Here is a 13,943-nt window from a genome sequence, read left to right on the forward strand (position 1 = left end):
TACTTTAAACCCCTTGCAACTAGTCTGGCCTTATAACGGTCTATGGTGCCATCAGATTTCTTTTTAATTCTGAAGAACCATTTACAATGTATCACATTTTTACCTTTGCCTTGACACGCTAGAACTAAGTGCCAAGTTTTATTTCTGTGAAGCGCTATGCACTCATTCGCCATAGCCTTCTGCCACTTTGGATCACCTAAGGCTTTTGCAATAGTATGAGGTATGTTTGGTTCATGTGAGACACAAGCATATCCAAATTTTGCTAAAGATTGTAATTTTTGGGTTGAGTTACTCCCCTCTAAAGCCTGGTTCGAGGTGGTGAAGGCGCGTCCACAGAAGATCCCGCGCCAGGAGCAGCTGCAGTCCTGTCGGGCGAGGGGACCAAGCCGGATCTTCTGCGGCCGGCGCGTGTGACGCAGAAAGAAAAGGCGCCGTAGAAGATCCCGCACCAGTGACTGCATCAGATGCAAGCTCATGATGAGCCAATGACGGAGCGGTCGGGGCAGAATCTACGCAGAAGTCCACGCCGTCGTCCCGCCGTGACGGACGCCGCACGTAGCAATGGGTGTCGGCGCCAAACCGACCAGGCGCAGGGCCAGATGCGGGGCCAGATGCGGGTGGCTCGAGGTGGCGCCCTGTGGCACTGGAGTATTGGTGCGGGGCCATTGTCAGGCGGTCCACTGGGCTGCTGTTGGCGCGAAGCGGTGTGGGGCTTGAGGCAGATCAACCTAGCATGGTCGGTGTGGATCCCATGGGGAATAGCACGGCAGATTGATGGGAGACGGATCCCAAGGGAGATGCACCCGGATCCCGAGGAGGATCTTCTCCGATGTTGTTGTTGTTTTGTCCAGGGAGAATAAAATGATGATTTGGGTTGATTTCTTCACCATTTTCTGCATAGTTTTTTTGGTTGCATCACAAGACTCAAGGCCATCATTAGTAAGAGGATTAGACAACAATTGATCATCAGTAGTTCAAACACCCCCATTATCAAGACCGGTAAGATGAGAGGGTAAATGTAGAATCTCCTTTTGGAGAAGGGCTCCGGCATTTGGGTGGAGGTGTGCAAAACGGAAAATAGTTTCATCAAACACTACATCATGGGAAATGTAGACGCATCTGGTGGATACATCAAGACACTTTACACCCTTATGTTGTGGACTGTAACCCAAGAAGACACACTGCTTTGATCAGAACATGAGTTTAGGATTGTTGTACGGCCGAAGATCTAGCCAACATGCACACCCAAACACTCACAACGATGTATAGTCCGGTTTGGTGTGAAGGAGGCGTTCTACTAGAGATTCATTGTTGATGACCCTACTAGGCAACATGTTTATGAGGTGGACTGCGGTGAGAAAGGCCTCATCCCAGAATTTCAAAGGCATGGATGCAGCAGCGAGCAAAGCCAAGCCGACTTCAACTATGTGTATTTGCTTGCGTTCGGCTGACCCATTTTGCTGGTGAGCATGGGGGCATGACACATGGTGTGATATGCCAATTTGCGGAAAGAAAGAGTTCACATTTCTGTATTCCCCTCCCCAGTTAGATTGGAGAGCTAAGATTTTGCAATCAAACTTTCTTTCTAATAGTGCTTGAAAGTTGTGGAAAACTTGAAACACATCAGGTTTCTTTTTGATAAGATAGATCCAGGTGTACTTGCTGAAGTCATCTATAAAGCTTATGTAATAGGTGTGTCTACCAACCGAGGTGGGAGCAGGACCCCAAACATCAGAAAAAATGAGTTCAAGAGGTTTAGTGGAGATGCTTGTAGACACAGGATAAGGTAACTGATTGACTCTTAGCATGTTAACATAAATCACAAACTGTTCCACAATCACGCTAACCAACAAACGGGAGCTTATTCTTTTTAAGAAAATGTTCGACTAAGGAAAATATGCATGTCCTGATCTATCATGCCACTGTGTTGAAGAAACTTTGGTGACACCATAGGCTTGTTTATTCAATCCCTAAGCTCCAGAATCAACGGGTAAAGCCCTGTAACGCATCTACCTTGATATAGGATTTTCTTCGTGACCTGATCCTTGATCAAAAAGAAAAACGGATGAAACTCAAGGAATACATGATTGTCAATGGCAATGCGATGAACTAAAAGGAGATTTTTCGAGGCACTAGGGACATGCAAAAAATTTCTGAGACGAATATGTCTATGGGGAGTTTTACTCACTGGATGACCAACGTGGCTAATGCTCATACCGTCTCCGTTGGCAGTGTGGACTTGATCTTGCCCGCGATATTTTTCACTGACCATCACCTTCTCTAGCTCGCTGGTGATGTGATCGGTTGCGCCGATGTCCACATACTAGTTCGTGTCGATGTCGTAGGAGCCATCTGTTGCGCCTGCAACCTTCTCATCTTGAGATGACTCACCATCGTCTTCATATTGGTACCAGCAGTCGCGTGCGGTGTGGCCAAGTTTGCCACAGATTTGGCAGCGCGGCGCGTCAGGATTTGCGCGAGTCCTGCCGCCACGGCGGCCCTTGTTGTTGTTATTGAAGGGCCGCCCACTGCCACCGCCGCCATGAGAGGAGTTGCCGCCGCTCTCGCTGCCGCAGCCACGAGCCACCATGTTTGAAACCCCCGCCCGAGGTGTTGTTGTAGAGGGTGAGGTGCTGATTGAAGTTGCTCATCTGGGCGTAGAGATCATCAAGGATGATGTTCGGTGCGGGCATCGTTGGTGGAGATGAGGGGTTGGTACTCCATGTCGAGGATGGCGGTGATGTAGGAGACAAGCTCATCATCACCGATGGGCTTTTCAGCGGCTACGAGCTCATCTGCGAGTGCCCTCATGTGGGCGAAGTAGGCAGCAACAGACTGCGTCCCCTTCTGCGTTGTTGGGTGCACCTCTGATGTTGTTGACGCGAGCTCGAGATTGCGATGAGAACATGTGAGTAAGAGCTGCCCAGAGCTCGTGCGGCATGGCTATAGAAGTGACCTGCACGAGGACCTCTTTGGTGAGGGTATTAAGCAAGTATCCAAGTACCTGCTGACCTTCTCTAAACCAGACTGGATGGAGAGGGTTTGGAGTTTGCTCTTCTTTCCCATCTTTGTCCTTCATGGTGAGGAACTTGACGGGCTCCGGCATGGTTCCGTCGATGTAGCCGAAGAAGCCAGCTCCCCTCAGCTGCAGTGCCACCTACGCACGCCACAGGACGTAGTTGGTGCAGGTGAGCTTCTCTGCGACCTGCCCAAGGGAGGCCTGGACGGTGCTTGAGGAGGACGACATGGCTGGCGATGGGTTTTGCTAGATACGATGGATAAAGGTGGCTCTGTATACCATGTGAAGAAGTGGAGAACGTCGTACCTCTCTTGAGGTGACGGTTTCGTGTTAATATAGGCAGGGGCGTATCCCTGATAAGCATACAATTCAGTTGAGATTATATCTTGGAGTTCAAGGAAGAAAGAGATAAGATAGAGATAAAAAGATTACAACCATATACTCTAACAACCTCAATCTATCTAAGGTAAACCTGACTCAACCGAACCGATGCACTGGTGCGCCCCAATGGACCTGACTAACACATTGTTTAACAATGAAACATAATTGTAAGCAAGCATGAGAATTTCCACAATCTCCTATGAATTCATGGTCCAGTCTACCCAATCTCAACCGGCGCCAAAAGTTGATGATCCCATGAATGCATTAAATAAGTTTGAACCAACTCTGGCAAGATATCCCTGAAGTAATTGGACAAATTAGGCTATTAATACTTTCCATTGACACAAAACAGAAATAAGACGTGGAACTCAAACAATAAAGAGGACAGATGAATCACAATTCCACGAGAGGAATACAATATTGTCGGTGGGAAACGACACCTGTGGGATCACAAGAATCCCTACTACGGTTGCGGGGCGCGGGGTTGTGAGAAGAGCAGGATTAACAGTCAGCACAAGGATCGTTTACCCAGGTTCGGGTCGCGAGGATGCGTAAAACCCTAGTCCTGCTTGGTGGATGTATTAAGTGTTCTTGAGCTCTTGAACTAGCTACGGTGGCTGCGTGGTTCAAAAGAGCCGAATCCCTCTCCAGTATGCCATGGGCCTCCTTTTATAGTCGAAAGGGGCTGCCACAGTGGCACACAGGAGGTGGAAAGGTCTACAGTGCTACGAGCTTATCGCTCGTATTACAGGACAAGACGCATTTAATGCGTGGCTTAGGTGTCCCCTTGCTTTATCAGGGACGGGGGCGAGGCCCGTCCTGTCCGTCGCCGCTCCTCCTCGCTTTGACACGCGCCCTGGCCAGCGATGCATGCGGCGCCATGTAGGCAGGCAAGCAGCTGAGGTGGCGCGGTGGTGGAGCCTCCACACAGATCTGCATGCCACCACGCAGGTGCGTGCTGAGTTGGCCTGGAAGCTGCATGTTGCCACGCAGGTGCCTGCTCAGCTGGTTGGGCTGGCAGCTGCATGTGAACAGTGGTGAGGATTTGGTTGGTGCAGGCCTGGCAGTGGCCCCGCTGACGCCCTTGGCAAGGGTCTTGCCGGGTGGCCCGGCAAGGGTCTTGCCGTGGCGCGCTGTCGTCCCCGGCAAGGATCTTGACAGGGGTCTTGTGGGTTTCCTCGCCAAGGATCTTTGTCGAGAATTGTTGCCTTCTAATCCTCATCTGATCTTGAATATTCTTTGTCTTCACAAAGATCTGCATGCCACCATGGAGGTGCCTCCCGAGCCCTGGCCCAACATAGTTGATGGTGTTGAATACCGTGGGTTCAAGGGTGGCTCACTCCGCTGGTGTGGGCGAGCCGCCCCGGCAAGGGCCTTGCCGGGGCTGCTGAGGCTGCCCCCGGCAAGGGCCTTGCCAGGGAAACCTGCTTCGTCCATCTGCACTTTGTGGCCTTGGCCCTTGATGTTGCCTTGTTTGTCTAGTGCATTCGGCTTCTCTCCGGCTTCCCTCCTTCGCCCTGCTATGCGTGGCCGTGGCGCGTGGCTCTGACTGCCCGTGCACAAGTAAAGGGGTCAAAAGGAGAGCCCCTACTTTTGTACACCGACAGGAACCCCGGGGCCTGGGCCACACATAAGCGCGACACGTTGTTGGGGCAGGCCCAGTACAGTGCGCGGGCAGGCGAGGCGGATTTTACCGCGGTAACTGTTTCATCCGCTGCGCTTCCCCATGACCCGTGTTGAATGGACGACGTGGGGGTCGCGTGCGTGCTTGACCGATGCACGCTGGCGTCATCTTGTGGTGGACAGTAAAGAGGCGGCTTGTGTGTCTCTTCGAGACTATAGGGCCAGTGCTCATTTACTTCCCTTACTTGGGAACCATCGCTCCACGCGTCCGACTGCGCCCATATCTTGTGCCATGTTTGATGCATGCATGGCGCAGAATGAATGACGGGTGCACGGGACACGGGAAGTCGCGCGCACGTGGGTCGATTCCCATGCGCCTTCAATTGAGCGGGGAGGGTGGTCGACGGCCCCGCCTGTTGTCACTTCAATGGGCCGGATTGACCAAGAGGGGCGGCCGAGCTTTGCCCCCACCTCTTTATAAAGGGGAGAGCAGGGGGAACGGCGCCTCTCAATCCTTCGTCATCCGCTTCTTCCCATTCCTGCTTCCTCTTTCCTTTTGCCATGGCGAGGGGGCGTGGTGACGCTTCATTGGTGGCGGCGAGGGTCTCGACTAGACAATGTATCGCTCCTCCCCAAGAGCTCGTAGCGGCAGAGTCGGCCATTAGAGGGAGGGGGAGTGGGCAAGATCGAGGTCGTCGCGCTGCTCGAGGGAGAGGAGGATGGGGCGGTAGATCGGCCTCGCCTCCGCCAGCGGCCCCTCCCTCGGTGGAGGGCCACGTAGGGGATAACCCTTACGAGCTCTTCATCAGGCTGCGCCAGCCGACGCGCCATCGTCTTCGCCTCCCGACCCCATTTGCCTTGGAGATGGAGCTGGATCCGCCACAGGTGCTGCGGCTGCATATGAGGGGTTGTGGGAACAGCGGCATATGGGCCGACATTGAGTTCCCCGCCCCCCACGTCATGTATCTTCGCCGAGGGTGGAAGACTTTTGCCCATGTCCATAGCTTGACGCTGGGGCTTGTTCTCTACTTCAAATTAATGGAGAACGGCCTGCTCTCCGTCAAGGTCTTTGGAGACCTTGGGACTTGCCTGAAGTGCTGCGTGGAGAGCTCCTCCGATGACGGAAACACTTCCTCAAGTGAGAGTGGTGAGGAGGACAGCAGGACAGATGACGGGGACGAGTCCGACTAGGCGTCGAACGCCCTGCGCCTGGGCGGGTGCGGCAGCAGCAGCATCTGCACCTGGCCGCTCCTCCGGCGGGATCCGGCGGAGGAGGGGTCAGCTCCTTGAACTTCTCGGGGCCGTCTCTTCGGGCGGTTGGCGTAGGGAGGCCGGAGAAGGCGAAGAAGGCGGGTGGCGGGCCGTCAAGTTGGAGTACGCGGGCACCGACGCCTTCATAGCGTATTGACGGACCACTGTCTCATCTTCCAGCTCTTCCTTCGGTGCCACCACCGCCGGCCCTCTCCTAGGCGACCACCGGCATGTTCTCTTGGCGCCTTATGCTGCTTGTACCTTGCCTAGGCGCCCCTTTTTGCTTCCTTGACCTGCCTCCTGAGGAGAGGGACAAGAAAGGGATTACGGGCATCTTATCTCTTTTTAGTCTTGTAAGCCTTCGGGCCTTCGTTAAATTTAGAACTTGTAATCCCCTTGCTCATGTTTCTCATTTCGTATGAACTGTACCTGTGCGGGATGTTTTTAATGAAAAAGGGATGTTTGCCGGGTTTTTCATTTGTGGGTGAACCCCGCGACAAGGAGCGAACCCTCGTTATTATTTAAGATAAACGTTTTTTGCCCGGCAACAGGCCTTGCCGTCCCCCCACGTTGCTCGACGTTTCTCACGCCCTTGGCGGAGGCAGAATTGAGGTGGGCTTAGGCTCCTCGTTCCATTTCCTTGCTGCCGCGACTATGACCAAATCCGGACCCAGGAGATAATCCTTGGGTATGGAAAAAGGGGAGGACGGTAACCTAGAAATAAAGTGAGGTTTCACATATCCCAGTTCCATGCCGAAATGCATGATAGAGGATAAAAGACTTTCTCTGGATCTGCCGGCCCTCGCAACCTTGGCTTGCCGTGGGTGGATCCTTGTACTTGCAGCCCCCGGCAACTTTTGTTTGCTGGGGTCGGGATGCCGGTCTGTTCCCTTTCTTCCAAACAGCTCGGCAGAAGTGCTTATGTTCCCTGCAAACTAAAGAGGACAGAAAAGAACATAGAGACGCGCACTCGACCTCTAAGCTAGGGGTTAGCCGCCGCCAAGCACTATCAACCCTAACCGAGGAAGAGACTCGACCTAGCATGCGTGCTATAACTTAGGGCGCCAGCGCTTCGTTTATTTATGCTCAGGGTCTGCGCCTGGCTTTGTACAAAGGGTTACATGCCTTGCCGGCAAGGCTTGTACAAAAGGTGGCTTGCCGGGAGGCCCAGCAGCCGTGCCTTATGGGTAAAACTTGCGAAGATGCTCGATGTTCCAGGAGTTACTTACTGGAATGACATCTTCGGTCTCCAGGCGGACTGCGCCGGGCCTGGTGACTCGTGTTACCCGATAAGGGCCTTCCCACTTCGGCGTCAACTTGTTGGAATTCTTGGCCGACTAAACGTGCCAAAGAACAAGGTCGCCTTCCTCAAAGCTCCAGGCATGAACCTTGCAGCTATGGTAGTGGCGCAAGGCTTGCTGGTAGCGTGCTGCTCTCACAGCCGCCAGGGGACGATCTTCCTCAAGGAGCATTGTGTCATCTTGCCGCAATCGCTCTTGCTCAAGCTCATCATAAGCGAGCACTCGAGGTGACCCGTATATGAGTTCTGTGGGGAGAACTTCTTATGCCCCGTAGATCAGGGCAAAGGGTGTCTGGCCGATGGCTCGATTTGGCATCATTCTGATCGACCAAAGAACCGCCGGCAATTCGTCAATCTAGCGCCTTCCGCTCTTGCGCAGCCTGTCAAAAGTCTTCATTCTCAAGCCTCGCAGAACTTTAGCATTTGCTCTTTCTGCTTGGCCGTTGCTTCGTGGGTGTGCCACGGAAGCAAAACAGACCTTGCTGCCGAGATCCTCAATGTATTGCATGAAGGCATGGCTTCTGAACTGTGTGCCGTTGTCAGTGATGATCCTGTTGGGTACCCCAAAACGGCAAACTAGTCCCTTGAAGAACTTGATGGCTGACTGTGTTGTCACCTTCCTCACTTCTTACACCTCTGGCCACTTTGTGAACTTGTCGATTGCAACGTGCAAGTACTCAAAGCCCCCGACGGCACAAGGGAAAGGGCCCAATATGTCGAGCCCCCAAACCGAGAAGGACCAGGAGAGAGGGATGGTTTAAAGGGCTTGAGCTGGTTGATGAAGCTTCTTTGAATGGAACTGGCACGCTTCACATTTGGTTACTAGTGTCGTCGCATCCTAGAGGGCAGTGGGCCAGAAGAAACCTTGCCGGAAAGCCTTGCCGGCAAGGGCCCTTGACCCTATGTGGGAGCCACATATGCCTCCATGTATCTCTGCCAATAGCTCTAGTCCTTCCTCCCGAGAGATGCACTTCAATTTCACCCCATTCGGTCTTTTTCTGTACAAGGTTGTCAACGAATTGGTACAGAGTAGACCGGCGGGCTACTCTCTCTGCTTCTTCCTGCTCCTCAAGAAGCTCTCATTTTTGGAGGAATCGGACGGTCTGTTGTGCCCATGCCGGAGCCCGTGGCTCAATGGCAAGGACCAAAGGCATCTCTTCTGCCACGGGAGTGGCCGTCTCTACGGCCATGGCCTCAGGCCCTACCGGAGTCGATCGCCCCGCGGCAGGATCGGCATCCATGGCAACATCTTCGCCAGTTTCTCCGGGGAGCTCGGTGGGGAAGTACTTGCCGGGGCCTAGCTTCCTCCGCTTGGTCTTCCCGGTTGATGATTCGATGGATGGTTGAGTTAACCGAAGCACAAAAGTACATGGTTCCACAGGTAGCTTGAGGGCAGCGCGCTTTGACAAGTAGTCGGTGATGTTATTTTTCGTCCGAGGGACGTGCTCTGCTTGTATACCGTCAAAGCACTCCTCTAGTTTCCTCACTTCATCCACGTAAGCTTCCATCAACGGGCTTTGGTAATCTTTGTTGATCTGCCTGATGACGAGCTCCGAGTCGCCCCTGACGATGAGCTTTTTGACTCCGAGGTCCACCGCGATCCTGAGACCGGCAAGCAAACCCTCGTACTCGGTGGTTTTGTTAGTTGACATCTCCTAGGGAAAGTGCATTTTGATGACATACTTGAGGTGCTCTCCGGTGGATGCGACAAGCAGCACACCAGCACCGGCGCCTTGCAGCGAAAAAGCCCCATCAAAGTACATGATCCAGTTGCGGCTCGTTTCCTTGCCGGGGAGAGTGGTCTCCTGTACCTCTTCGTCGGGCGTCGAGGTCCATTCTGCAACAAACTTCGCCAGGACTCTGCTCTGAATCGTAGAGGTACTTTCGAACTTTAAACTGAAACTCGACAGCTCCAGGGCCCATTTCATGATCCTCCCCGTTGCATCTGGGTTATGCAGTATCCGTTTCAATGGGAGGCGGGTGACTATGGTGATCTCGTGCGCTTGGAAGTAATGATGCAGCTTCCTCGAGGCCATAAGGAGGCCGAAGAGCAATTTTTGCACACCTGAGTACCTCGACCTAGCCCCCTGCAAGAGGGAGCTGACAAAGTAAACTGGGTGCTGCACCATTTTCTTCTTCTGTGCCACTTCACCCAGTCGCGCGGGCCCTGTCGTACTGGCGTCAGCCTTTGCCGGGGACTCAGTCTTGCTGGGACCGAGCCCTACCATGGAGGGTTCCGGCTCGCCATCCGTTGACTCTGCCGCTGCCGCTGCCTCTTCGTCGACCTCTCTCTGCACCACTAGTGTGGCGCTAACCACCTAATTCGTTGCCGCTAGATACTGTAGCAACGGTTCTTGTGGTTTGGGCGCAACCAGCACTGGGGTAGAGGAGAGGTACTTCTTCAAATCTTGCAGCGCTGCCTCGGCCTCCGGGGTCCACTCCATTGGGCCCGTCTTCTTCAAGATCTTGAAAAGGGGAAGGGCACGCTCCGCCGACTTGGAGATAAATCTGCTCATGGCGGCAATGCAGTCAGTGAGCCGACGCACGTCCTTGATCGGTTTGGGTGCCTCAATCTGCTCGATGGCCTTGATCTTATCTGGATTTGCCTCAATCCCGCGCTGCGACACAAGAACCTGAGAAGCTTGCCGGACGAGACATCGAAGACACACTTCTTAGGGTTCAACTTGAGGTTGATCTTGCGCAATTTTGCAAATGTTTCCTCCAGATCTTGCATAAGTGTTGCTCTGTCCTTGGTTTTGACCACTATGTCATCCACATAAGCTTCCATGTTTCTATGTAGCTGGGGCTCAAAACCAATTTGGACTGCTCTTGCAAAGGTCGAGCCAGCACTCTTCAACCCGAAAGGCATCCGTAAAAAGCAATACGTACCACATGGGGTGATGAATGATGTCTTCTCCTCGTCCTCTTTTGTCATGAAGATCTGGTGGTATTCTGAGTAGGTGTCGAGGAATGATAATAGGTCACACCCAGCCACGGAGTTAACAATCTGGTCGATGCGCGGTAACGGGAAGGGATCCTTTGGATAAGCTTTATTGATGTCTGTGTAATCAATACATAGTCTCCACTTCCGTTTGCCTTGTGCACCACTACCGGGTTGGCCAACCATGTCGGATGGAGCACTCCCCTTACCAAATATGCCGCCTCTAGTTTCCTGATCTCCTCCATGATGAACTCCTGCCTCTCCAGAGCTTGCTTCCTGACCTTCTGCTTGACGGGCCGTGCATGAGGACAGACAGCAAGATGGTGCTCAATCACTTCCCTGGGAACGCAAGGGATGTCAGAGGCTTGCCATGCAAACACACAAGAATCCCTACTACGGTTGCGGGGCGCGGGGTTGTGAGAAGAGCAGGATTAACAGTCAGCACAAGGATCGTTTACCGAAGTTCGGGCCGCGAGGATGCGTAAAACCCTAGTCCTGCTTGGTGGATGAATTAAGTGTTCTTGAGCTCTTGAACTAGCTATGGTGGTTGCATGGTTCGAAAGAGCCGAATCCCTCTCTAGTATGCCATGGGCCTCCTTTTATAGTCAAAAGGGGCTGCCACAGTGGCACACAGGAGGTGGAAAGGTCTATAGTGCTACGAGCTTATCGCTTGTATTACAGGACAAGACGCATTTAATGCGTGGCTTAGGTGTCCCCTCGCTTTATCGGGGACGGGGGCGAGGCCCGTCCCGTCCGTCGCCACTCCTCCTCACTTTGACACACGCCCTGGCCAGCGATGCATGCGGCGCCATGTAAGAAGGCAAGCAGCTGAGCTGGCGCGGTGGTGGAGCCTCCACGAATATCTGCATGCCGCCACGCAGGTGCGTGCTGAGTTGGCCTAGGAGCTACATGTTGCCACGCAGGTGCCTGCCCAGCTGGTTGGGCTGGCAGCTGCATGTGAACGATGGTGGGGATTTGGTTGGTGCGGGCCCTTGGCAAGGGTCTTGCCCAGTGGCCCGGCAAGGGACTTTGCCATGGCGCGTTGTCGTCCCCGGCAAGGATCTTGCCAGGGGTCTTGTGGGTTTCCTCGGCAAGGATCTTTGTCGAGGATTGTTGCCTTCTAATCCTCATCTGATCTTAAATATTCTTTGTCTTCACAAAGATCTGCATGCCACGATGGAGGTGCCTCCCGAGCCCTGGCCCAATGTAGTTGATGGTGTTGAAGATCGTGGGTTCGAGGGTGGCTCACTCCACTGGTGTGGGCGAGCCGCCCCGGCAAGGGCCTTGCCGGGGCTGCTGAGGCTGTCCCCGGCAAGGGCCTTGCCGGGGCTGCTGAGGCTGCCCCCGGCAAGGGTCTTGCCGGGGAAACCTGCTTCGTCCATCTGCACTTTGTGGCCTTGGCCCTTGATATTGCCTTGTTTGTCTTGTACCTTCGACTTCTCTCCGGCTTCCCTCCTTCGCCCTGCTATGTGTGTCCGTGTGGCTCTGAATGCCCGTGCACAAGTAAAGGGGTCAAAAGGAGAGCCCCTACTTTTGTACACCGACAAATATAGACTTGCTACTGAAACTGTAATTTGATTAATTGAATAGGGAGACAAATGCAATGAGAAGGTAGAAGCAGCAATATAGATTTGGGGTCAATGTTCAGTCCCAATCTCTCCAATTCATGAAACATACTTGCAAGCAAGCATGAGAATTTCCAGTCTCCTAGGAATTCATGGTCCAGCCTACCCAATTTCAACCAGCGCCAAAACTTGGTGATCCCATGAATGCATTAAGTAAGTTTGAACCGACTCTAGCAAGATATCCCTTCAGAAATTGGACAAATAAAACCATTAGTTTGGCAACACATTTTTTGAAAAATCGTAGTGTTTTTAAACTACAGTATTCTAATGCATGGGCAACAAATACTCTGGTTTTTAAAAACAATAGTTTTCCTTAGTTTTGTCAAAACCACCGCAGTGTTTGGCTGGTGTTGTTTTGATATAGTTTTCAATAATAATTATGCATGCATGACAGCTGAACCTAAGTCAGCTACACGCGTAGGTCAACATCATGTGCTAACTCAGCTACACCTAAAGAGCTACACAACCAGATCAACGAGCATGCGCTAACGGCTTCCGGCTGCATGCAGCCTTGTCATGCACGTGGTCAGCCTCGTCATACAAATATCAGTATGCTCCAATGACCGATTGATCTACTCCACGAGCTAGCTTTGTTCGAGGCATGCGGTACAGCCAAAAAATAATTGGCAACCAGTGAACCCCTAGAAGTATGCAAGATCACCGTAAAGTAACTGCATTCGTCGCCATTTTTGAGTATATGTATTATGTGCATATTGTGTATTGGGCCCGCCTTCTAGGTCCTTGTATATTTAAGGTCCGCGGCCCACCGTTGTACATCATATATATGTGCCTATGCACGAGAGAAATATATCGTGCAATCATAATATCATACATGGTATCAGTTTTCTAGGTTTCTTTGTCGCTTCCGCCGTCACCATCGCTGCCCGTGCGCCTCCCCGCGTCGGCCGCCGCCGCCACCCTGCCGCTGCTGCTCGCGCGCCCTCCACGCCGGCCGCCGCTTCTACCCAACCCATCCACCTGCCCGCTGTCTCCAGCACCACCGCCGCCGCGCTCCTCCGTGTCGTCCGCCACTCGCACCTCGCTAGCCGCTGCGCTGCCTCCTGCATCGCTAGCCCGCCCCGCCTCGCTCGCAGCCTGGTTTTGTGTGTCTACCCGACGACCGCGCACGTACGTATATACATGCTTGTACAGCCGAGCAATCGATCTAGAAAATCCATCAACTTGTACGTGCTTGTACGTGCTTCGTCTAGCTAGCTTCACGTCCAGGAAATCCATCCAGCAGCCTGGTTCTATTCGTGGTGGTCCATAGCTCGTACATACATGTGTGTCTTTCGACCAAAAGCATCGGTCGGCGAATCCGGTCACCCCCAGCCCCGATGGCGTCCTCTGCCGTCCTACCGCTGGCGCCCTCTGGCGTAGCTCTATCGTCGGCGCCCTACGGCGTGGCCCTGCTGCCATACGGCGCGGCGGCTCCTACGGCAAGTCCGGCATCGCCCCGCCAGCCCGTCCCGACTTGCCGCTCGGCTCGGCTCCACTGCTGGCGCCGACTCTGCCCGTCGACCCCTTGCTGTTGCCTGGGGCGTTCGACGCGTCCGTGCACGGGGCTCCCGGGTACTGGTGGGGGTCGTCGGCATGTCAGCCGGTTTTTTCGGCAGGCCATCCGGCCTACCCAGCACCACAGTCGCAGCCAGGGTTGCTTCCCATATCGTCTGGAGAGTACCCACCGCTGCAGCCAAGCGGCGGCTACGGCCTCCCCATGGCGTCTCCATCCCCCTCGCCGGCCCAGCCGGCGGCGCCCTGGGACCCGGTGCTCCTTCCCGCACTGCATGCCGCTCCTACGCC

The 13,943-nt window shown here is 53.7% G+C and overlaps 1 pseudogene; it reads right to left on the minus strand.

Moving 5' to 3' along the window:
- Positions 1–2,635: 2,635 nt before the first annotated feature.
- Positions 2,636–2,772, minus strand: LOC119351610 (annotated as a pseudogene).
- Between the last annotated feature and the right edge of the window lie 11,171 nt (positions 2,773–13,943).

This window comes from Triticum dicoccoides, chromosome 1B (assembly GCF_002162155.2).
Source record: "Triticum dicoccoides isolate Atlit2015 ecotype Zavitan chromosome 1B, WEW_v2.0, whole genome shotgun sequence".
NCBI classification, from domain to species: domain Eukaryota; kingdom Viridiplantae; phylum Streptophyta; class Magnoliopsida; order Poales; family Poaceae; genus Triticum; species Triticum dicoccoides.